The sequence below is a fragment of the Adiantum capillus-veneris genome, chromosome 15 (assembly GCF_014529385.1).
Source record: "Adiantum capillus-veneris isolate H3 chromosome 15, ASM1452938v2, whole genome shotgun sequence".
Classification (NCBI taxonomy): Eukaryota; Viridiplantae; Streptophyta; class Polypodiopsida; order Polypodiales; family Pteridaceae; genus Adiantum; species Adiantum capillus-veneris.
In genome coordinates, this window is record NC_140945.1 from 28,970,165 (window position 1) to 28,996,842 (window position 26,678).

General features: G+C 40.7%; 1 pseudogene; it reads right to left on the reverse strand.

Moving 5' to 3' along the window:
• Positions 1–11,615: 11,615 nt before the first annotated feature.
• On the reverse strand, positions 11,616–24,858 carry LOC147440442 (uncharacterized; annotated as a pseudogene).
• Positions 24,859–26,678: the final 1,820 nt, after the last annotated feature.

The window sequence follows — 26,678 nt, forward strand, 5'->3', positions numbered from 1 at the left end:
GAGAGAGAGAGAGAGAGAGAGAGAGACAGAGTACAGAGGATGCGGGTGGAGCTCCCAAATCTCACTGTATGAACACCATGTGAGAATGAGTGAGAGCTCCTTATTTTTTGTATGTATGAAGAATAAGGAGATAAATATGAGCGGCCAGGCACTGGCTGACAGACACGGGCAGAGCGCGACGAGGCATACCGCCTTTACCTAACACCGTTGTCACCAACTCTCTTTGGTTTATGAATTGATAAATTGGAACAAATGGTACTTGACTTTATGCAAGAAGAAGGCATTGAAGAGGTCACTATTTGCAATGCGGTAATCATGCTTGTGCTATATGCGGATGATGTAGTGCTTCTAGCACACACTTTAGAAGATGCACAAAAGCTTATGGTTGTCCTTGAGAACTTTTTCTTGCATAGTGGGATGATTGTGAATGAAGGAGAAGGCATGAATTTTGTACAACAATGAGACACTTGAAGTTGCTGAGAGCTTTAAGTACCTTAGCCTTGAAGTTCCGTGCAATCACAAGTGGCATGAATGTGATATGCATCGTTCAAAAGCGGGAAAGAGAGCATATGATGCATTTGAGAAAATTTGTAATGCGGGAAACATCAAGTGTTGGGTTCTCAAGAAATACCTTTTTGATGCATTGGTGACACCGGTTCTTCTTTATGGAGTTGAAGTGTGGGGCGGGAGCATCTCAAAGTCTACTTGGAAAAAGTTTGAGAATGTCTAAAAGCATTTTCTAACAAACTTTCTCCAAGTTAAGACACAAAAACTATATATGCTCCTACTTCTTGAGTCAAGATCTCTTCTAATTGAGGTTATGGGCATGGAAAGGGTTACATGATAAAGATGCATCAAAACCCCTCACAACAACTTTCTACAATTGCATGGGCAGCAAGAAAAAAAGTTCAAAAGACGTTTAAAATCAAGATCAGGAGCACTGGATGAATGCAAGAAATAAAGAAGTGGTTTGGGAGATGGGATGCATTACACTTGCTACATGATGCTTTCAATTGACTCCCAAGTGAATGAATCTTTTCTACAACGTCAATGTATTACGGCTTGGGAGAAATCCAATGGGTCACACTTCATAGATTACACCACCCATATTGCCCTGAACTAGAAAACCAGTTCTTTGCTAAAAAGGAAACTGCACTCACACTTACATGCTTGAGCCTATTCCCTTGTTGACGATACATACTATCGTAGCCATTCGTCTTAGCTCCCATTTCCTTTGATGTGAGACAGGGTGTTGGGGCAATGGAGAAGAGTCAAATCGATTGTCTGAGTACCACACACTACTAGAGTACTCAGATTTTGGTCACATCCGAACTTGCTTCTCTCACATATTTAGCCATGACCTAGAACTACACACTTTTCTCTTCCAACCAAAGTGTGGGCTCTCCATTGCGACTCTCATCACCACAATTTTGGAGCATCGAGAGTCACTCATCAACCATACACATACTACATCACATGTAACTTTGGTCCCATAGGTCATATTTGACCGGACGATCATAAAATTTATCTATCTGGAGTCTCTCTCTCTCTCTCTCTCTCTCTCTCTCTCTCTCTCTCTCTCTCTCTCTCTGTGTGTGTGTGTGTGTGTGTGTGTGTGTGTGTGTGTGTGTGTGTGTGTGTGTGTGTGTGTGTGTGTGTGTGTGTGTGTGTGTGAACATCGGACCTTATGTATTGACCTTTCATGTGGAGAAACAACTAGGCATGATAATCTCAGCCAAAGGGAAGAGAAATTATCACTATGTATGGATTTCAAACGGGAACCAATGTACATTGAAATGGTTGAGCAAAAGTTATGGATGACAAAGCTTCAATATGATGCACCATTGGAAACTAAATGGGAAGCTTTCAAGAAAGTTCTTTGTTCTTGTGCCGAAGAATTCTTTGCCATAAAGAATCTCCATATCAACAAAGATAGATCATGCAAAAGGTTAATTGATAAAGAATATCAAGATGCTCTAAAGTCTTGATAAAGCTTGATGCAACTATGGACAAAGACAATTATCAAAGTCATTTGCACACATACAAGGCATTAATTCAAAAGAAGAGAAGAAGATGGATAGTAAAGTAGCAACTTTTTCAAGTCCAAGAAAAGGCACATGCATGTGGAAGATTTTGGAGAAACTTGAGGGGCAAGTAGGTTGAGAATTTTTGTAACTTGAATCTTATGGATATGTACACACAATGTAGGCAATTATATGAGCGAGCAAATGCTGAAAAAAAATCCATTTTATGGTTCACTCCCATGTATGTCCTCTTTTTATACTATTGAGTATGTATGCAGCGGGCTTGAAAAGTTAGGCACTCGCAAAGCGAGAGATCTTCAAGGTATCAAGCCACAGATGATGAAATGGACGGGAGATTTTACCCATGAGTGGATATGTGATATGTCCAACCTTGCACTTCAACATGGTATGCCTTATGATTGAAGTACTAATTGGGTTAAGCCTTTGCATAAAGGAGGGGATGTAAAGAATGTAAATAACTACCGGACTATAATGATTGGGTATCTTATGGAAAAGTTTTTTGGGTGCATAATGGAGATAAAAATTGAATAATTGGGTTGAAGAGAATGACAAGCATACAAAAGGACAAGTAGATTTTTGTTGTGGATTTTCGTCAATGCCATAGCACCATTGATCATCTTGTCACTCTTTGTGTTCTCATGGATGAAAGTCGGTTGAAAGGCAAGCGATTGTATTGTTGTTTTGTGTAATTTAAGAAAGCCTTTGACATGATTCCAAGTAACAATTTGTAGAGAAGGATGGAAGAACTACAAGTGCCAAGTGAGTTTATGCTTGCGGTTTCTCGAATCTATGAGAAGCTGGTTTGTCAATTGCACATGGGAAGATAAATTTCAGAAATTTTTGTAAGCACTATTGGGGTTAAACAAGGATGTCCATTGTTACCAACTCTCTTTGGTCTATGCATCAGTCAATTGGAACAAATGGTACTTGACTTTATGCAAGAAGAAGGCATTGTAGAGGTCATTATTTACAATGCAGTAATCATGCTTTTGTTGTATGTGGATGATGTAGTGCTTCTAGCACACACTTTAGAAGATGCAAAAAAGTTTATGGTTGTCCTTGAGAACTTTTTCTTGCATAGTGGGTTGATTGTGAATGAATCCAAACAAAGGTTATGCTTGTGAAAACCAACCATCAGGACAAGCCATGCATTGTGTACAGCAATGAGACACTTGAAGTTGTTGAGAGCTTTAAGTACCTTGGCCTCGAAGTTCCATCCAATCCTCACAAGGGGCATGAATGTGCTATGCATCATTCAAAATCGGGAAAGAGAGCATATTATGCATTTGAGAACATGTGTAATGCGGGAAACATCAAGTGTTGGGTTCTCAAGAAGTACCTTTTGATGCATTGGTGACAACGGTTCTTCTTTGTAGAGTTGAAGTGTGGAGCGGGAGTATCTCAAAGTCTACTTGGAAAGTGTTTGAGAATGTCCAAAAGCGTTTTCTTACAAACTTTCTCCGAGTTAAGACACAAACACCATATATGCTCCTACTTCTTGTGTCAGGATCTCTTCCAATTGAGGTTATGGGCATGGAAAGGGTTGTGGATTACATGATAAAGATGCATCAAAACCCCTCACATCGACTTTCTACAATTGCATGGGAAGCAAGAAATAAAGTTCAAAAGACGTTTAAAATCAAGAACATGAGCACATGATGGATGCAAGACATAAAGAAGTGGTTTGGGAGATGGGATGCATTGCACTTGCTACATGATGCGTCAATTGACTCCCAAGTGAATGAAGCTTATCTACAACACCAATGTATTACAGCTTGGGAGAAAGACGGTGGGTCACGCTTCATAGATTACACCACCCATATTGCCCCCAACTACAAAACTCGTTCTTTGTTGAAAGAGAAAACCGTACTCATACTTACATGCTTGAGCCTATCCCCTTGTCGGCGATACACACTATCACAACCATTTGGCTTAGCTCCCATTTTCTTTGATGCGAGAGAGGGTTTTGAGGCAATGGAGAAGAGTTAAATTGACTATGCACATTATGCTGAGTGCAAGTTCGAGAGTTTGAGTACCACACACTACTAGAGTGCTCAACTTTTGGTCACATCCGAACTTGCTTCTCTCACATTTTTAGCTATGACTTAGACCTATACAATTTACTCTCTCAGCCACGGTGTGGGCTCTCCATTCCGACTCTTATCACCATAATTTTGGAGCATCGAGAGTCACTCATCTGCCATACACATAATACATCACATATAACTTTGGTCCCATAGGTCATATTTGACCTTTGAAGATGATAGTAAAATCTCAATCTCTCTCTCTCTCTCTCTCTCTCTCTCTCTCTCTCTCTCTCTCTCTCTCTCTCTCTCTCTCTCTCTCTCTCTCTCTCTCTCTCTCCCCCCCTAAAGTGGCATTATGGTGCGTGGGTGCAATTTTGCAAAAGATAAATTGATATCCACGCGCCATTGTGCACACTAGTCCAAGTCATTATGCCATAACATCATAATTCTTCTTTATTACACACAGGGACACAAACACACACACCTGCTCTCTCTATGATAAGTAAGGAAGAGAGAGAGAGAGAGAGAGAGAGAGAGAGCGAGAGAGAGAGAGAGAGAGAGTGAGAGAGAGAGAGAGAGAGAGAGAGAGAGAGAGAGAGAGAGAGAGAGAAGGACACTTTATGGCTTCATGGTACTTGGTAAAGCTAGTGAAATCGATGCCTGACAAAATTGGTAAAGTTATTCTGGTATTGGTACATATGTCAAGCTGTTAATTAGGTTACTTTATGCTTTATGGTACTTAGGAATTTGGGCCTCACAAATTGGCAAAACAATATTTGAAAAACTAACCTCTAGGTTAAAATAGGACACTTAAATCAAAAGGGGTAATGGCCTTTTGATCAAAATGATATATATGTTAAATATCTATTTAAAGGTCTTATAAAACATTGGGCTATATAGAAACCATACATACAATTATTGACAATAAAGAAGATAAATAAAATTTTTTTCACTAAAATAACTAAAATACATGAACATTTTGGATAGTGGTTTTAAGTTAAAAAGAGTTGTAAGTTGGAAATGAACAATAACTCATATAGTCCATTGACACCTGTAGGCTAACGAATCTGTTTTCTTGTTTGGATGAATGCAGGTGAGGACTCTATCCTTTCTTGGATTTTTTTTTTGCTTAGAGCTGTTGTCTATCAGACAGTACACTTGATCTTACCACTTGGAAAGTAATTCTTTATTGGATCACTATCATTGTATACTAGAATGAGGCTTCATCCTCATATGCCATGTACAAAGATAATTCTAAGACTAAGTTGTTTTTGTACTAATTTTTGCCTTTTCTATGAAGCCAACTGTCTTTTGAATGTAAAAGTTCATTTATGTCTTATTATATAAGTTAAAACAGCTACACACACACACACACACACACATACCAACAGCTTATAATTTAGGAGAAATATGCTATAATATTTAATAAAAAAATAAAATGCTGGTGTTTCCCAATACTTACCTATTATTACATGTATGATACTTTTCTTAGAATTAAGATCTCACAGAATGAAGAGGCAAAGGGTTGACCCAGAAATTGTCTTAGGTGAACAGGAAGCAGAAGGGAGACCACCTCAGTTGCTGAGAGGCTCTTTAAAGAGAGATGTGGACTTTGCTCAGGGCAAAGATATATTTCTTGGAGATGATGTTATAGGGATAGAGGAACCCCCAATGACTTAGAAGCATTAGAGCAAGAAGAAGTGCATGTACGCCTAAAGCTTTAAGTGACTAGCACCAAAAAGAGAAACATTGATCTTTCTTCTACCTGTGAGCCAGCTCCAAAATGTAAGGAAGGGGTGGATGGTGTTGAAAATCCTGCATGTGTGGATGAAAAACTGTTTGATTTTGCAGTATATGCAGGAGCTACTAAAATGTTCGACAAGATCTCTTTTATCTTCAATGCCCCATTCACTCTAGATGACCTTATAGCTCAGCACAACGATTTCCTCAAGTTTGAAAGAGACAGGTTTGAGCTTGAGATCCAAAGGGGCAGGGTGGTTCTTGCTGAAATGGTGGTGTGCACGTAAAATATTATGATTCCACAAGATAGTCATACAAAGTACCATCAGTTGCCTATCATCTATAGACCCTCATGGTGTCCTATGCACAAACGATATTGCAAGCTAATCAAAAAATTCTTTGGGTTCCTTCTATTATGAAATTCTTTATTTGCTAGTCCCCTGAAAGATCCTTCAGAGGTCATGGATGAGGAGGATCTACCAGCCGATGAACAAGATGATGAGTACATGGAGTCCAATGAGGTTCTCAAGATTGAGGAGGATATTGATCTAGAGGTAGAGGCTAAAGAGGTGCAAGGAATCAAAATACTTACAGTTAAAACATCTGACATCAAGCTACCTTTAGATGTCTAGCTTTAATGAGAAGCAAGCCACATTGATGCTTCCTTGACAGCGAGAGTTCAAATTTGGTGAGAGATCATACATTGTCCTCCATGACATTCAAAGTATATTTTTTGAGGGAGGACTTTGCACTTGCCACCATCTCCAAATTTCAAAAGGGGATGAGTGGATTTGTATATGATGATAGTAGTGACAACAAGGTGATGGAACCTCTAGTAACCCAATTGAGTGCCTCAAACTCTGCTTTGACAAGGCATAAAAGTATAAAGAGACACTCCCTGATGAGGCTACCTTCCAAGCTATTAGAAACAACCTCAAGCCATCAACCTGTACTCAAGAAGTAGAGGACTGGTTTACGCATCTCGCACAAGGGTCCATGAGGTCAATGGACCCCCCCCCCCCCCCCCCCCCCCCCCCCCCCCTTACACCCAAAAATTCTAGATGTCATTGTCTTTCTCTAAATCATCCTTTTGTGTACAATTATGCATTACTGAAAAGGATGACTTCCTTTGTGTCAGACAAGAGAGTATCGTGGAAGGGATGCCGCATTAGGAAAATACCTTACCAGACTCTGCGAGGCACCCATACTAGTCCTTCACAATGGAGTGTCCCAAGAGGAAAGTACTGCAACATTCGCCATCAAGATGCTCTCATGATGCCTAGGTGGACCAATGCTACCAAAAAATGCAGACAAAGTTATCCTCATCGACAAAGTTTTTGCTACGGAATGTTTTGGATAATGTCTGGGGTACATTGGTGGTCGTGCAGCTTATTATTACGTATATAGAGCAATGGAACTCACTTTGGGGAAACAAAACCCAAATGAACTCTTAGATTATGGCAAACATTTAATGATCCGATACAAGGGTATTGTGCCAAAAGATATCCACTATATGTCATCAAGTTGAGAGACTTGTGACTTGTACTATATCTATTATATCATTAGGCATCTCTTGTATGTAATGGAAATGGCCTATTAACTTTGAGAGTAGCAGAAATTAGAGAAAGTACTTTTGTGAAATTACTTTGTGAGCATAGACGGTGGACTTAACTGATGGTAGCAACATAAAAATAGCATCTAGTTAACTTGGCATGAACAATACTTTTGCAAGAGAGAGATTTTATAGAACATGACAATAGTTGAGGACTGGATTTATGTGGAGCTAACAGTCCCCCGTCCAATAGGCATTTGTATAATAGTTTCTCCCATTAAGAGAGACTTGGTACGATACAATCTCTGTGCTCCTTGTGACCTAGCTTCATGCATCACGAGCATAACATAAACTTTGTGGAAAGCATTAACTATCCCAAGCCTCAGTCCCAAGGCCTCAAACACCTTCGAAGGTGGAGAGAGCTAGCGGGGAATGAGGGTAGGGAAGAGGAAGAAGGAACATTCCATAAAAGAAAGAATTAGTTACTCACTTATCATCACTCTTCTTGATAGCATGCATAATAGCATAGTAATGAAGATGGAGAATATGGAAAGCTTAAGCATTGAAACATGTCTCTTGGTTGGGTTTGCATTCCATAGCCAAGAGTGTTGGTGTAGGCTCTCAACTTCTCTACTAGCTTGGAGAAGGAGATGGAACTCTTGCACCTTGCACTTCACACAATGAGAGTGTGTGTGAGTGTATGTGGGAGAGTATACCCCTCAAGCATGCCCCCTACTTGCTTTGGTCGACCCCCTCTTCTAGCACAAGCTTGAAGCTCATTGGACCTTTGCAAGACTAGCCAATCACATGCAGGATGCATATCGAGTAGGCATGCTAGCCTTGGGACAAGTGTCTCCCTTTACCTGCAAACACATTTTCTCCAAGCCTCAAAAGGCCGCCATCATAAGTAGGAGTTTAAGCTTCAAAATCATAAACTAAGTATAGGCGGGGTATTGGGGAATCTTTGAGAGAGAGGACTTGATAAATGAAAAAACAAATAATTAATTATCATTGGACCCCTTGGGAGGCCAACCAATAGGCTTTGGACACTCCTTGAGGGTAACCTAGCTAGGGGCTTGACATGTGTCCTACTTGCCTCTTGAGCAAGGGGTGCCCTTTGGGAGAGAGAGTGTTCAAGCAACCACCCCCCCTACTTGCATGGATCGCCCCCTCCTTGTAGGGATATGATTTGACTTTTGTGACACCTCAAGCCCCTCAACCTTGGGCCAAGTTCTCACCACAACCTCGGCCCTTAAGCCCCTTAATCTTGGCCTGGGTTCCCACCTCAAGTACAACCCTAGCATCTCAAGCATGATAAACACATCAAGCATCTCAATCATCAAACACTTCGAGCATCTCAGTTGTTAGCGGGTCACCGCGATGGACATCTGCAGCATAGCTTTTTGTACTAACATAATGTCAATATGCAAGGAAGCGACTCGAGATGGGGCACGGATACTTAATGAAAGTGTCAATCTCACCAAAGTGAACTCTCATACCACGACAAAATCAAATCAACCACTTCCTAGTCAGAAAAGCAGTCTATGTCCGATCTCACCGCTCTAGGTTATCACGTCTTTTCGGCATCCAAACGAATTCCGATTGCAACAAAACTTAAGGAGAGGTGTTACAACACCTAAGGGTACAATCCTACCAAGTTCTGCAGCCATCTAAGAAGGTACATAAATCATGATCCATCACAAAAAATGTGCAAAAAACTGAAATAGAACTACACGAAAAGGTCCCCCTTAAGCATAGAAACAATTATCCAAGGTCAAAACAACCATTTAAGACGTCAAATCAATGCATTTAGCTCACAAACAATACATCTCAAACTACAGCAGAATCGAGAATGCCTACACTTAGATAGTAGAGCAAGAGACAAGGAACACAATGTGCTATTCAGAATGGAATTCTGATTACCAGACAAGAAGAAAAGCGGATTACAAATTGTAGCAACAAGAAGCTCTCACAATTGATGTTCAATACTTCTTCAAACTAATGATTATGTGTTTCCCAAAACTAGGGGTTTTGACTTAAGAGCTAAGGGAACTTTCCCACGGCCATTCGGCCACTTACAAGGAGTGTAGACTTAGAGAGGCTAATAGGGTATGACAAAATATATTACAATTGGGAATCCTTATTAGCAGAATTACACCTCTTCTTTTGAAAAAATGAGCAAGTACAACAAGGTTTGGTGTACATCCGCCTTTTACGTGTCAGTCCACTGTGTCCACCAAACATTCCCCCATTCCTATTCATTGCACGTCCTCGTGCAATTTGTCTTTGACCATCTTCTACTAATTGTCTCTTTTCTAGCATCCCAGTGAGGTGTTTGAACTTTTGTGCCCTTGTCTCGATGTCCACTTTTGTCGCCATCTCTTTGAAGGGATTATTGCTAAGAGTGCTCTGATAGGCTATGTGTTAGGCTGGCAGATCTTTGCTCATGGGATTAAATATGGAGAGGTCTACCTGAAAGAATCCTGTCATGAATGCCTCCTGAAAGGTCTACATGTAGTGGGAGGGCAAGAACATGACTCTTGCATATAATCCCATGATGACATTTTTTCTTGGGGTTTCTATCTCCATATTCTAGCATATCCCTCTTGTGCCTTCCACAAAAACCTGCCAGGGATGCTCTGCTGCCTCTATATCATTGAATGCCATTATGCAGGTGATTAGCATCTTGGAAATTTTCATGAGCATTTGGCATGCGAGATGGGATCTCCTTCATCATGTTGATGACTCCTCTGAGCGTTTGAACCATATACTTCCCTGACGAGGGGTTGTTAATGCTTGGCTTTGTTATGATGAGGTAGTTCAACATTGCCGGTCTTTTGCTTTACCAAGAGTAAAAGCTGTCCCAGGATCGTTGTCTGTTATTGGGATAGTAAGTTGGGTCGATCCTGAGATGTTGCTAAGCATTCCTATAGTATGTTTCATCTATTGGTCAATGCTCAAACCATTTCTTTCACCAAAGGGGTTGATTGTCAATGATAGTCTGAATTTGTAGCACGGTGACAGGAGCATCTTTGCAATCCCCTCTATTGTTTGGCTCAAGGGTAGGTAGCATTCTTTGTTTCCATAATCTATCCTCCTGTTGCATCAGTGGCAGGGCGATCATCTCATGCCCAAGCTTTTTCACTACTTCATCTGGAGTGATCATGAGCAGAGCAGCTGATTCCAACACTTTCACCTCATATTGCAAGTACTCCTTGTGTGAGGGGTCTTTGACTTCTGACATCCAACACTGAATTTCTTCTTTTGCCGAATCCAAGATGGATGTCATGGCTGGATCTTCAAATTTTTTAATGGATTTTCTTGTGCTTGTACTTGGTACATCTGTTTTGTGAGCTTAAAGGTGAAATGCTCAATTCCTCCTGTCTGCTCAAATTCCATTGGGGCTGTTTGTTTGAGCTTTGCTTGTGTTGCCCTTAGAGCCTTCAAATTCCCTTGTGCCTCTGCCAATTGCTTTCTCAAATTTTAAATCTCTTTGTCTTTGGCTTTCTGGAGTGCTCTATGGCCTGCTATCATGATTTGTCTGTCGTATTTTTCTTGAGGAAGGGACTCCTTTAGATCTTGGACCTCTTTATTCAACAAGGTTGATCTAGCTATCAAGCTTGAGGAGATTAGAATCTCCTGCAAGGCTAAAAGTTGGGTCAGAGTCTTGCTGACCACCACGTATGACTCTTGCAGCTTTTCACTCTGCTCTCTTTCTCTGACCAGATCTTCCTCTAGTCATTGTTGCTCGACTTGCAAAGTAGTGTTGGCATCATTAAACTATTGGACCTCCTTGAAGTAAATAGGCCACATTCTCATGTTCCCTTTGCACCTCTGAGTGGAGTTGCAGCTGGACCTTTTGCAACTCCTCTATTTTGTTTTGTAGCTGCAGTGTGTTTTCAGTTGCTCTAGTTGCCTCTTTCTTGGTGTCTTCCAGCTCTAGCTCCTGCAAGTTGTAGAGATATTTTTGGCATTGAAATTGGAGCTTGATCTAGTCTAAATGTGCATCCATATCAAACAACCTGATCATTTTGGCTCCCTCCTCTATCACCACTTGCGGACGAGGAGATTTTGGTTTTTTCTAACTTGTTTGGCCTTTATCCAAGGTTCCAACCTCATCCGTCATTCTTCCCTTTGTTTTTAGTACTTCAAGAGAAGTTGGAGCCGTAGTATTTTCTAGTGGTGTTGTCTTTTGTGATAGCACTTTATTCGCCACTTGTTCTGGAAGATCTAGAGATTCTTCTCTTTTTTCTATTCCAGCCTCTGAAGGTAACTCTTTGTCTTTCGGTGATTCAAAATCATATTTTTGTTGGTCATGAGTGCTTGCTCACCCTTCTCTTCTTGGCTTTCATCTTTTTCCCTGGCCCTGGTAGATTCGTCAGATGATTTGAGATCATCGACACGTGGTCTCTTTGCAATCTCTCTTTCTCTTTGATCCATCTTTTGTTTGAGTTCATTCTGAATCTGTAGCCGCATGTCACTTGCAATATTCAGATTCTCCTCTGCTTCCTCTCTTTTGCATTGTTTGATCCGTTCAAGAGCTGTGGTTTGCTTGAGTAGTAAAGGGATGTCTTCTTCTTCTTTTTCATTGTCTGCTTCTGTTCCCTTACTTATTTTCTCCTCGTGCTTTTGTTGGCGGATTCTTTCTCTTTGCACCTGTGCTTCTTCCATTGTTCTTTTGGCTTGGGTAACTGGGATGGCCTCTGCCGCCCGGCTGTTCTCTTCTTCAATCTTGTATATCTCATGGAAAACTCACTCCCATGCTCCTCATTTGAAGACTAGTATTCAGAAGGGGTACCTCTTCTTTAGACCCAGCTTCCTCGTTGTTCGGTGCATCCGACTCCGTCTTCTCACTGTCAGTGTCCGTTCTTGTTGCGCTCTGCCTTGTTTGTTTGACCTTTGGTTTTGGACTTGTGGATGGTCTTACTATCGATTTTACTACTCTTTTGGATTTGTGGATCAAGTCTATCTGTGCTTTTGTAGGTGGTAGATCAGCAATCATTCCCAATGCTTGGTAGGCGATTCGAGTCAGCACTGGTCCAACATTCATATAGGTCTTGCTCTTGTGGCTACCCTTAAGATTTATTTCTACTATGTTGTCGAGGAGGTAGTTGCCAAAGTCACAATTGACCACTTTTCGTTATGCTAATCCCATTTCCATTACCGCTACCATGTGCAACAGTGGTTTAGTGTATCTTGGTGGCTTATGTACTTTGAAGGGTTGCAATATGAGGCGCAACGGCAATTCTGTTTCCGAGTAGATCAAATCTTGATATGTTAGTTTGTGTCCTCTTTGCTTCAGAAAGGCTTTGTCATTATCTATTGCTTTTGTTTTTTTCAATAGGTTGTGTGTTCCTTGCTACAGATGGAGAGCTTCATTGATTATTTCTGCAATGATTTTAACTCTGATTTTCGCTCCATCTTTGTCAGTCAGGGTCCCCATTGTACTGAATTGAGCTTATGGGTTCATAAGCCCTTCTGAAATCCATTCCCCATGGCGGTAGTCGTAGAAAGCTATTCAATTGTAGGCACCTGGCCCTTGCTTGCACTTTGGACTTCTGGTGTAGTGTCCACAATTCCCTTGGAAAGATGGTGGTCTTTACTATCTCTCCGTTCGCTGCTTGAAATCTTCCGATGAATATATTGGCCGGTATTGCTTTGAGCACCTGTTCGATGATATGGGCCTTCTCATTCGAGGATACATATGTGATCTCATATGGTGGTGCTCCCCACTCGCTTTGTGCTTTCCTTTAAGGCATCCTGAGGTCAGTTTCAGATTGGAAACAAGATTAAGCAGGTGATCAAAGCTGTCAAAAAGTTGAAGAAAACAAAAACTTTGACCAATAACTAGATTTGGCAATTGATCAAAATTGTCACAAAGCTGAAGAAAATGCAAACTTTGACCATAAAATGAAAAATGAGCATAACTTTGTCCGAACTACCCCAAATTTGACCAAATTTCACCAGTGCATCTAGGATTACTATAGGCACAAGGGCATAAGGTAACATATGAATTCTGGAAAAAAGGTACATGGATTGCGATCCATGTTGGGAAACATCTTGCAATTTCAACTAGTGGAGGTTGTTCCTAGCCACATGGGCATGCTACTGTGAAAACTTCTCTGGTTTTAGGGTTTGAGGAACATGGATCGCGATCCATGTTTGGTAACATATTGAAGATCTGATGATACCAGCTTGTAGGGATCATCAAGATGGTGCCTTGGTCCAAATTTTTTGGGATTTGGATCATTGGTTTGTACTTAGGTCAATTTTTGGAAATCAACCTCAGACTTAGAGAAATTTGCCATTTTGATGCGGATTTTGGAATCCAAATGACTTGAAACTTCATGGCTAGGCTTTGTTGAATATACTAGGCCAGATGGTATGAATTTTTCTTTGGTTGGGCAAAAAGGTACATGGATCGCGATCCATGTTGGGAAGGATTTTGATATAGCCTCTCTTGCACACATGTTCCTATAGGTCTTCCTGGCACACTAGTGAAATATTTTCATTTGGACATGTTTCTCTTATGTTTACTCAATTTTTTAGGTTTATGGCCATGTTTTTCCCATCTTGACCATATTGGTTTTTTGAAACCCCTTGTGGGAACTTCCTTTGATTGACATCTGTTGTTGCCTTGATTCTGGATTATTTGTGTATGAAAAGCACAACTTTGCCTAGCTCTCCACCAATTTTCATCAATTTTTGAATCTATCTGAAAGGGGAAATCGGTCCAGGAAATTTGCCCAACTTTGTAGGTACTCTTTACTTTGTAGGTACTCTTTTACTTTGTTTTGACCACAAATACACCTTTAATGTTACATCTCCTTGATGCTTGGTTTTCACTTTCTTTCGGACTCCCTTCTATTTCAGCTGGCTTTGGAATAGAGCCCTAAGAAGTTCCAATTGCTGCTCTAGTCAGTGGGGTAGCTTCATATTCTTCTCTTTACCCTACTCCATAAGTTTTTTGTTGGAAACAGCCCATTTCTCCTTTGATTACTGTCAAATGACCATTTCGAGACTGAAGGTAACAAACCATGAGGGTTTGATGATTTTAAAAGCCCTTTTTGTGACTATTTCTGCATGGTCAAACATACTTTTGCATCCTTCCAGCTAATGAACAACTCCTGCCCTGATTTTATCATCAAGTTACATGGATTGCGATCCATGTTGGGAAGCATTTTGAAATTCTAGTTAGTGGAGGTTGTTCCTGGCCACATGGGGATGCTACTGTACAATTTTTTCTAATTTTAGGGTCTCGGGAACATGGATCGGGATCCATGTTCCACCACCTTTTGCAACTGTTTTTGCACCCATTGATTCTACCAGTTACAAGGGGTCTGCTGATGAAATTTTTTTGGTTTTGGGTGAGTTTTGAAGTGCCCATTACCTTGACAATTTGCAGATTTTGTGACTTTGATCTACTATGATCTATTGTTTTAGTATTGTTTGTGCAGTATGGGGCATACTCAAATATTCTTGTAGTGTTAATGATCATACCTGTCAAATCCGGTGTTGTAAGAGCTATCGAGGTGGTTGCAATGCGCAGAAACAAACCGAAAAACCCTATGCTTCTACGGCTGGCTCTCTCTCTCTCTCTCTCTCTCTCTCTCTCTCTCTCTCTCTCTCTCTCTCTCTCTCTCTCTCTCTCTCTCTCTCTCTCTCTCTCTGAATGTAAATGAGCTTATGTTGCCCCATTTGGCTATATGTTCCCAATCTACTCGGACTGTCCCATTAATACTTACCTCCATTGATTATATTTTGCTATTCATATCACCTATAGTTCAAACCGTTCTTCATTCTGATATTCAGTTGACAAATGGTCTTCAATCTGCTCTTTTGATTGTTTAGAAGTTGGCTTAGAAACCATCGTGTGCCGAATCTTTCCATATTTTCCATGTTTGAAGCCCTTGCTTTGAAGTTTCGGTGTTATCTTTCAAAAGTCAATCCCGACTTTCTTGGCTCAACTTATTAATTTTTGTTGATTATTTGTCGTTTTTTGCTTTTTCATAAAGGAAAAATAGTTACAATTATTATTAGTTTGCCAAAATTTTACCAAAATTAGTGTAATCTCTCATACATACATATTCTTAACCCGGCATTTAGATGGTATCAATATGGCTCATGGTTTTGCCTGCTAAGAGTTAAAAAACTCTAAAACTGTTAAAGGAAAAGAAAAGAAAAATAAATGATGCTAATATATACAAAATGATGACCTTGCTGCATTTTCCCCCTTCCTAGAGTGAGTTGCCCCAGACGAACATGTGTCAAAGTGCATGGGAACGAAGTATGTGTCTATGCATAGCCGTATATTGTGGCTCTATGATAAAATCAAGGATATGCATATGGTAACAAAATGTTGTGCAAGATATGGGTTATGAACAATAAGTTCAGTGCTTTTTGATGGTGAGGTTATGTTGAAGCTGTGTGGTCCGAACATAAGTATTTGTAGAAGACGCGCCCTTTGTTTGATAGTGGCCTCTAGAAGTTGTGATCGTGCCTTGTCTTGGGATTGAGGGCTCTGTTTTGTTCGCCATTGAAATTGCTTGGATGTGGTCTTCATTATCGAGGCAGCCCGCCAGTGAGTCTGTTTGGTTTCCATACCCACTTGACTTCTTTTGGTTATCGATGTTGAGAATGGATTGGCCTAGGTTGCTTGACAAAAGCCTTGGGCTGTTTGTCGAGGTTGGGTTTCTGTTGATGCATCTTGGGTGGGTTTGCATTGCCATGTCGTTTGGGTATCCATAATTGCTTCAGATTGGTTTGCATAATGGACATTTCTACCCAGATTCTCCAGACCACCGTTGGAGAACATCGTTGGATTGGATCTGGTGGTGATTGGATAGGTTCCCATACGTGGTCTGAGTGTACAAAGGGTGTGGAGAAAGATTGGTCATCTTGCCTAAGCTGCAAAGCATTATCATGCCAGTTTGGTGTGGCTTGATAAGTGCGCATCCATGGTACTCCCATAATAACTGCTTCATTAAGATCCTTATCCTCGACCACATGAAACTGATGAGGATAAATTGTTCCATCAATAGTTATTGGTAAATTTACATGTCCCAGACTGTCCATTGTGCCCTTGTTTGCCACTTTGAACCCCATAGTATTTGGTGTTACAGGTTCCTTTGTTAATTTCCTGATAGTGGAGTAGTTGACAACATTTGCTCTTCCCCAGTGTCCACTAATGCACGCTCGGTGGTGCCATCGGCAAGCTGCAATGTAATGCATAAATCTATGACACCTAACCATGAAGCCTCTGTTTGTATGGATGATATTGAAGGGTAGTTAATACAATTGTTCTGTTGGTCATTTCTTTGAAGGTTTGCCCGCTCCTTTCGCTTTAATATTCTGAGTTAGGCTTATTGTTGTGCTTGTTCCCAAATGTCATGGGCTTGACTTCTGTGCTGAGCTGCCACATGTATTGTTTGGAGTTCCTCCAGTGTTAGCGAAAGAAGATATTTATTTAATCTACAACCACTCATCCAATTAGGCATCTCCTCTCCTAACATGTTGCAAGCTTGATGGCATCGCTTTGTGATATATCATGTATTACAAAAGGCCCCATCCATTTTTTTTTGAGTTTTTTGGAGTGTTGTTTGAGGGTATACACCAAAACGTAGTCCCCTTTTTGGAACTCCTTGCTAATCACATGTTGATCATGGAAAGCTTTCATTTGTATTTTCTGAGCATATATCCCATCGACCGCTCTTACTCTGGTCTCATCCAATTGCTCCAGGGTGTCTAGTCTCTCTGACAGCATGTGTCTCATCCATCCTAATTGTGTTGTGACTTGTAGTGTTTTAATTAAGAATTCCATGGTAGAATTGCATTAATCCCGAACACAAAGTTAAAAGGAGTCGATGGAAGTTTTAAAAGCTACTCTGTAAGCCCATAATGCAGTGTCCTCCAATTATTAAACGAAATCGACTTGATGAACATATAGCGGATAGGGTACCAATTATAGTGCCAAGGGGAGATTATCAACCTAGAGAGACAACACTAGGAGGACCAGGGGTGGTGAGGATGGTTGCAGAGTCCAATCGCATGCGACCATCTCAAGTGGCAAAATGTGTACCCAAAAAGTATAGTGGAATGGGAGATCCGTATGCCCATGTTTCGATCTTCAAACAAGTGTTGAGGACAGAACAAGTAACTGATTTGCATACTCAATATGAAGGTTTTGGGTTGTATGTAGAAGGACCTGGTTTGACTTGGTTTCAACCTTTAAACAGCCTGGAATTCCCAAGTATTGAGCAACTTCTTCAAGAATTCAATGAGGAATTCTCAAAGAGAGGAATTAAGCATAATACTGTCTCCAAGATCTATGCATTTAGACAAAAGAAGAAGTAAAAGATGAAGGAAGCCTCGCTTCATTCCAAGCAATACATAGAAAGGTGCCCTTCTAGAGAATCACCTCAGGATGAGAGACTGTCAGTCCTTTTCATAGAAGGGTTGCGAAATGACACTCTCAAAAAAGAGTTGCAGTTGAAGGCATGTGTTACTTTTGAGCAAGTCACGAAAGAGGCATTGTATCTGGTAGACAATTGCAAGGCATATGGAGAGGTGACAGAAGACACAGAACAAGGGATAAGTAGCACCTCTTAACCACTAGTAAGCTCACAATGCAACTAGGTGGGCAAAACCCAACTATGTCAGACGTTGATCAAATGGCCGAGGAAGTGATCAGAAGGATGAACCAAGGAACAGGACGAGCCCAAGCACACGACAACTGCCCACTCAAAAATGTGACACTTGTGGAGGAGATCATCCAGCTCAATGGTACAACCTTCAACAGAGGCCAAGAGTAAACGTATCGCGTGGACTGAAGTGATCTGCTACTAAACAAAAATGGACAAACCATGAAACCCACAAATGTTTCTATAATAGAAACTATGTTAGAGAGAGACAATACGGGCCACATGGAGAGCAACAGTTTCCATCCCCTCCACGATACCAAGTAGGTCCAAATAATGCAATCCAAAGGCAAGAAAAACTTCAACCTATGTTGGAGCATCAACCTCCTTTACCCCAGGAAAACAGGGCCATGGTAAGGACGTCTCAACCCATAGAAACACCTTCTGATCATAGTATAGTCTAGGTAGTTTTGTATGCAAAAGATTTAGACAACACCTATGAGAGAGGGTTTGATGAAAATGCATATGCTTTGGAGGGACAAATTCCATGGATGGTCCCGGAAGAGATGCCAGAGCCCTCATACATAGCTCAACCAACAAAAAACCATTACTTGGTCGATGAAAATATGCTTATGTTCATGGCACACTAGAACTAGAAACCTAGGGGATATCCTCCTAAAACATGACAACTGATGTGGGCTCCACAAGCTTCTCCACCACCTGTAGGACCATGCTATGAATGCGATGGTGATCATTGGGCAAGGAGTTGTCCACACAAAGGGGAACAAATCAAAGTTTCTGTGAGGGGACGAATGATCATCTCATTCCACATTGTCCAAAAAACCTTGATAACAAAGGGAAAGCAACCATGAACAAAATCAGAATCGTGTCAAGCTCAAGTGGATCAGAGACACAACCAACCATTCTGATAAATGCTATAACGAGAGCCCAAGCACATGAGGTTGCCAGGAGCGCCCCAACCAGCCAAACAGAGATAAAAAATTTGTCTATCAAAACCCCTAGGAAATCCTAGAAGGCAAAACGAGACAAGAGAAAAGCCAAAAGAGAGAAAGAAAAAACGGCTTTGGAAACCAAATTACTGCAAATAGAGGAACAATTGAGGATGGAAAGAGACCTTAAGGAAAAAGGCGATGTAGCAAAGCCATTAGCAATACCGTTGGGAGGATCTATCTTGGTGGACAAGATCTTTGAACCCTTGGATGGGATCTTAAAATCTTACGATGCTAGGTTAAAGCCTAACCAAACCCAAGAGGATAGGTGGCAAACGTACCCTCACCCATGGTATGAAAAAGAGAGGTTAAAGATGTGCAATGAGCTCATCCAAGTTGCTCAAGCGCTTTTGGAACCACCAGTTCCGGCTGCTCCAAAAATCAAGGTGTTAATCCACGAAAAAATTCAAGAGTTAAAGGAGAGAGGGATCGGGGATGGAGACCAAATAGATTCTATAAAGGAAACGCACTTGGATATGACGATAGCAGCCAATACGACAAATGGAATGTATTCGCAAGCACCTCTGACAAATGGAATGTATTCGCAAGCACCTCTGCCAATTCATGAGGTGGAATAACAATGGCCACAGGATTTATGGGAGCATATCAAAAATGGAAGATGGAAGTGCAACACTTCAGTCAGCCCCTATCACAGAGGTCCACCTCGAACATAAGCTCTACCCAAATGATATTGGATCATCATTGTATGGTGATGCAGGTACGGAGATATTGGAAGACAAAAAACCTCCGTCATTGAAGACTTTATGTTCATTTATTGGCAACCATGAAACCAGATCAGAGGTAAAGAAAGTACCATCTCAATGGAAGGCTAATCCTAAGATGATGGATACCAAAACTCTTCATGAGCTGATGTCATCCCCTATCCATTGTACGCTAACCCTATCAGAGTTACTGCATATAAGACCTCACCTTTGGACAGAGGTGGGAAAAAATTTGGAGAAAATAGGGCTGGTAATTCCACCACCAAATGTTTCTCCAAAACACTGAATACCCAAACCTCAAAACAAGCTAAACATGAGCCAGTGCCAGTGAACAAGGTAGGAGATTATTGTGAAGGAGAAGAAGGAAATACTACCCTACTCGTGGAGTACAAAGACATAAAGTCGATAGCAATTTTGGATAGTAGAGCCGGAATAGCCATAGCCACCAAAGCAATGTGGGAAAAATGGGAAAAAACTGCTCTCCGAAAAACTAGAATGAAACTTCAATTAGCAGATGGGTATCTGGAGAGACCTATTGGAATTTTGGAGCAAATCATCGTAACCTCTTGCAGAATTGCATATAAACACACGTTTGTCATTATGAATTTCGATGAGAGCAGCAATTTCGATATTATATTGGACAGACCATTTATGCATCAGCTCAAAATGGTACAAGATTGGGGTTACGACTACATCTATCTAAGAAACAAGGATTTCACTACGAAGATCACTGTCACGGACCATAGCTATAGAGATGTGGAACAAACCCTAGGAGAGGAACTAAACTCCACAACTGACCAAGAAAGAGAAATACCGGCTTGGCTACAAAATAAAGCTCACAATTGGATAGGTGAAGCTTCTGAAGGTGGTAGTTTAAAAAAAGAGGATTGCATTCATGATAGGTCAACACAAGACGAGGAATATGTACCAGAGCCTTTTCCAAAAGAGATGTTCGAACCTTTTGGATGGTAGCAGATACTTGCCACTCTTGATGTATGCGTGAATGAGGTGACCCTGACCAAATTCTGTGATGGGAAAGGATATGATATCATTCCATTCCAGATGATGAGTGTCAACCTAAATCCAAAATCAAAATTGGAAGTCCCTGGCAAGGAAGAAGTTGCAGATTGTCGACGCATAGTGGATGAGATCTCAGTAAGGGACCTTGACCAAACGAATGAAGAAGCATTCCAGGACTCCATGGATAAGTTGTTAGAGGACAACGCTGACAGCGAGCTTTCTAGTAGCTCAGATCAGAACATCAAACGGAAGGATCGACAAGTGATCTACTATGGTTTTTCGAACCAAAATCCTCAAATACAGTGTAGATATCGGAATAAACACATGAACAAACAAAACAAGATGAAAGAATACTCAGTACCTCTGTTAACCGACAAAACGCAGTACTTAAGGTTGGTTGAAGCAACCAATTTCCTTAAAGATGGGATATCGAAGAGGTACATGAAACCCGACTCAAACAAAACAAAATTAAAAAGAAGAACAAACAAAACTACTAATGGAGAGCATTTCCAAAAAAGCAACGAAGTTGTCCAAAATCGAGCACAAAAACAAGTACAATGAATTGAAACGAGCTTTGAAGGAAGTTTGGACAACAGAGTTGTAAACTGATGAGGAATCAAATGATGATAAATTTGATGCACCTTCCCACTACAATAACTATACTATTCAAGACTCGGGGGATTCACTATTAGTAATGGGGGGATGTCACCTACGTGCATCAAAATTAGAGAAACCCCCTATGTACGGTATCTCACATATGTCGGCATGCTTACTTGCGTAAAACTCACATCTTCCTTCTAAATACTTCTAAAAAATAGGGCATCTACCCATGACTAAAATGTACAACAGCATACGTAGCAGTTTAACACAAGGCATCATTGTTTTTTAGTGTCCTAATGTCCATCCCAATACAAAAAAGGTTTCAAACTTTTTTCTTCACTTTATGCTACTTTTGACTATTCTACACGCAAAATCAAGATGCATTCTTGCTCCACAAATGAATCTACAGCATACGCCCAGATACTCTAGGTTCCCTGAGAGGAATGAGTCCCTTTCAAAGCTTTCGATATATTCTACTATTATAAAGGACAATTTTCTCTAATAAAAACTAAGTAGAGCCAAACCATGCAGCTAATCTATAATGTATTGATCAGCAGGCACTTACATGGGTGTAAGAAAGCCAAGTGCAAAAGACAAAAATTGCACATCAACTCTTTGTGATCGTATCAAGAAACAACTTCAAGCACCAAATGAAGATTACCTGCTTTTTCTTGGATAGTTTTCCACCCATTGTATAGGTATGATCAGCCTTCCTAAACCACTTTCTTGCCTCATTAAATGACTTTGAGAGATCCACTAGGCAGAGTTTGTGCATGTTGCAGGCCTTCACACTGTGGGGGGAGGGGGGGGGGGGGGGGGGGGGGGGGGGGGCGGAGGCAATCAAAAGTTACATCTCTTAAAAGCAATACAAATACAAAGAGTTGGCGTTTTCCTATAACATATAATATTTCCTTCTGTCTCTTGCCGCAAACAATAGTCACAAGCATCTGACTAAAGAAGCTAGCAAGCCTCAAGCCACATAACTTTTTGAAATGATGTACCACCAGACTAAAGAATGAAGCAATGCCTGAGGATGCCAAAAGACTTTAACAGAATAGAAACTATGAGAGAAGCTATCCTCCATTAAAAATACACCTGGCAAAGGTGGTGGCAAACATAATAACAATAGGTTTATTCAACAGGCAGACCATGTAACAACTTAAGATCTGCAAAATTACAAAAATAGTGTTACATCTATCTACAAGGTACAAGCCAATCGAAAACCCCCCTGTGCCCAGTTCCAATACATGATTAGCAGAGTGCCCAACACTAAAATTTAGGGTTTGCATATTTAAAGCAATAGTGTCAAGAAATACCAAGAGAGCTTGGCTGTCCATAATTCGTCAAGGCCAAGACAACAGGAGCTGGCAAGGATCGCTCGGCACTTGGATCACATTGATATGATGCATCCATCAGTATTATGGGAGGGCTAAAAGTGCAGGTTCCAAAGGCCCAACTTGTTTTAAAGGCTCAAGTTGAAATGGCTCGCCTCCAAGATCATCACCTTTCTGCACACTCCTTCATTCTCACCTCTATCTTTGTTAACAACAGTTGTGAGAGAACAGATCTTGATGTTGGCAATTAATGAGCTTGAGAAGATGGGTGCAATTTTTCACAGACAATCAGAACTGATGGAGCATCCTAATTCAAGGAAATACGTCAGCTATTGTATGCCACCTAAGTTCTCCTTTTGTAGTAGCCTATTATTTACACACCTTGCGATCGATCCATAGTCTTACTGCAAGGATATCGATGGCACCAAGGTTTGCAACATTCAAAAATTCTTCCCTAGCTTGGAGAGAGGAGATGCAAATAAAAAAGGTTACAGCAACATTTGGAGCCAGTTATTTACTTGAACAAAATAACACTTAAGGGGATTTATATAGATGAGATGAGATGTGTATCTATTAGCAAACAATTTGTTGCATCCCTGTAATGCCCACTGAAAAGACAACAGCATCTGTGCAGGTATTGTCTCATCTTCACAAACCACACCCTTGACGATTCCACTCATCTCATCCACATGTAAATCAGTGACTCTTGTTTCTGTTAGAAAGTGGCACCCCTCTTGCTCTATAAAATGTACCCAAGACTTAAAAATCTTCTCTCCAATAGTTCCTCTGCACCACACCACATCGAAGTCTTGTTACAAAGCACTAGAGGATCAACCAAAATCTCAACGAAAACATGGCCAAGAAGTGACCTCCTCAAGTGAACATCTACAAAATATGTGCGCGCTCCATGAGCAATGTAGCCCAAAAATTTCTGAATGAATTGGCACCTGATGAGCAAGAATGAAATAGCAAAGCATGCCAAGTGTTGTTGCTGCACTACATTGCTCTCCTGGGGGCAAAAAGGCCCACCAATAACATAGGATTGAAAGCATCTAGATAAAGATGCTCCGAGCATCCAAACTCTTTAAACGGTTCCTTGCAGTTTCTACATGGATGAGCAGAAAAGACATGAATGTGTCATGCTATATACAAGCATTTCAACTTCTTGTTTTTCCGTTTTTCTCACTTTGTCATAGTTTCTCCATGAAGCATCACTGTTGTCAAAATCGATCAGTACTATGAAAACCATAAAGATGCAGCAGCACCTCAAAATGTTTTGCATTAACATATGCATGCTCAGGGAAACACGAATTTTACCTGCATACATGAGAGGTAAGGCTGTAAGACGATCAAGCAATGACAACTGCTTGAACTACATTCCAATGCAAACTATATTACACTCGAAAAACTCTTCACGGTAGCAAATATCAATACGGTAAAAGCAGGTAGGCAGAGCAAACATTGTGAGAGAGAAGAACCTGCGTGTAGATGAAAGTTCCCAAAGGTGTGGGCAAATGTGGCTGTGCCTGGAAAATTGGTGACTCAACCTGTCAACATCCACAACATGCTACGAGATTGGCATGATGCTTGAACTTATCCTCAAGCTCCTCTTTTCCTTTAGGACTTGAAATACCTCTAAACCTTTGGGCGAGTATTGAGAAAACTAGGTCCAGTTTGTGAAAGGCTGTATTCCCAATTCATCTACCAATGCAAAAATATTTTTGTACGGATGCCAAAATCCTATATCAAACAAGAGAGGGAGAGAGAAAATTATTCAGTGGAAACTATGTTGCCATCTTAAAGAACTTAGTAAGAGGTTCACACTTCTAAAGAGTCATTAGCCATATTCAATACAACTAACCATAAATTGTACTCTTCAAATAGATTGCATCGTTGTTTGGAAAAGATGACAATAGAGAACAGTAATGCCCCCATGTGCGTACTAACACTAACAAAGCTGTAAGTGTTGTGTTGTGTAGGTGATCCATTAAATAGCTTACAACTCAGTATTGGCAAAATGAGAATTCCAACCCCCAAAGGAGGGACCGTTTTCTTGTAAAAACAGACTCGTTGCTACTGCTTGAGCCATCTGGAGACCTTGACAATGAAGATTTCATGTGATACTCAATGTTCGGATCTGAGTCAGTCTTTTCTTCAACTTCACTTGACATTTCCACTAATTTCTTGCCAGAGTAGTTCTTTGAAGGATCACTTAAGGGACTATCTAGGATGCATCTTTAGCACCTGCGCCTACTGCTTGTAGCGTAGGCCACATATGCATCACATTATGCTGCTTGTTGGTGGAACCTACTGCCGCTTCCCCATTGACACCAGCAGCAGCACAAGGCGTGGATGTGCAAGGGCTATGCAGGTGACAACAAGATGGATGTGTGTGCGAACAAGGGGAGAGGGATGCATGCACGGACAGGGGTGGAGGAGGGCCCCTAGGGCTAGGAACAGAGCCAAGCCTAAGCCAGGCACGACGTTCAGAGTCCAGACAACAAGATAGCTCAGCCAATATAGAACATGTGCTTGGGTTCGAGTTCTGCAATTTGCATTTGAGAACATGTATAATGTGGGAAACATCAAGTGTTGGGTTCTCAACTGAGTACCTTTTTGACACATTGGTGACACTTTTTCTTCTATATGGAGTGGAAGTGTGGGGTGGGAGCATCTCAAAGTCTACTTGGAAAGAGTTTGAGAATGTCCAAAAGTGTTTTCTTACAAAATTTCTCCAAGTTAAGACACAAACACCATATATGCGCCTATTTCTTGAGTTGGGATCTCTTCCAATTGAGGTTATGGGCATGGAAAGGGTTGTGGAGTACATGATAAAGATGCGTCAAAACCCCTCACCTTGCCTTCCTACAATTGCATGGGAAGCAAGCAAAAAAGTTCAAAAGACACATAAAAATAAGATCTTGAGCACGGGATGGATGCAAGACATAAAGAAGTGGTTTGGGAGATGGGATGCATTACACTTGCTACATGATGCCTCGATTGACTCGCAACAAGTAAATGAAGTTTTTATACAACGCCAATGTATTATGGCTTGGGTGGAATCTGATGGGTCACGCTTCATATATTACACCACCCATATTGCCCCCAACTACAACACCATGTTCTTCACTCAAAGGGGAAACCGTACTCACACTTACATGCTTGAGAGAGAGAGAGAGAGAGTTCTTAAGTACGGTTGATGACTTCCATCTCCGAAAGAGGTTATCAATCCTGCACAATTTTTCTATGCATGTCAGCCTGCTCATACGCAATTGACGATGATTTTAGTGATCTGATAAATGTAACACTATAGTTGTGTTCTCGAAAATGTTCCTTTCATTATGTACCCACAATCTGTAGTTTGTTCTTTTCCAGGTCTCAACACTAGTACTTGATAACAAGCATAACTAGGTATGTTAACTAGCATAATTGGGTATGCTAACTAGCATACACAGTATCATGTATGCTTACTATTAAAATTGAGTATGCTAACTAGCATACACAGTTACATGCTTACTAGCATGTAACTAGCATACACAGTAGCATGTATACTAACTAGCATAACTAGGTATGCTAACTAGTATACACAATACCATGTATGCTTACTAAGTGGCATAACTAGGTATGCTAAATAGCATACACATTATCATGTAAGCTTACTAGCACATTTGTGTATGATAACCAACATAATTTGGTATGCGAACAACTAGCATAACTGAGTATGCTAACTAGCATACACAATAGCATGTTTTGGGCCCACCACAATGTCAACAATCACAACCTAAGCCATGATGTATTTTGGACGACTCGTATCATTTCATGATTTATGATGTAGACCTTTTTGGGTTGAAAATATTTATTGTGATTTATTCTATTTATGGTTATTAAGCCATTGTTGGGGGCTTTTCAATATGTTGGTCTTTGTGGTTGGTTTTCTTAATACATTGAGTTTTAAAGTATAGCTCAACATTGTTGTGTACAACTGTATCTA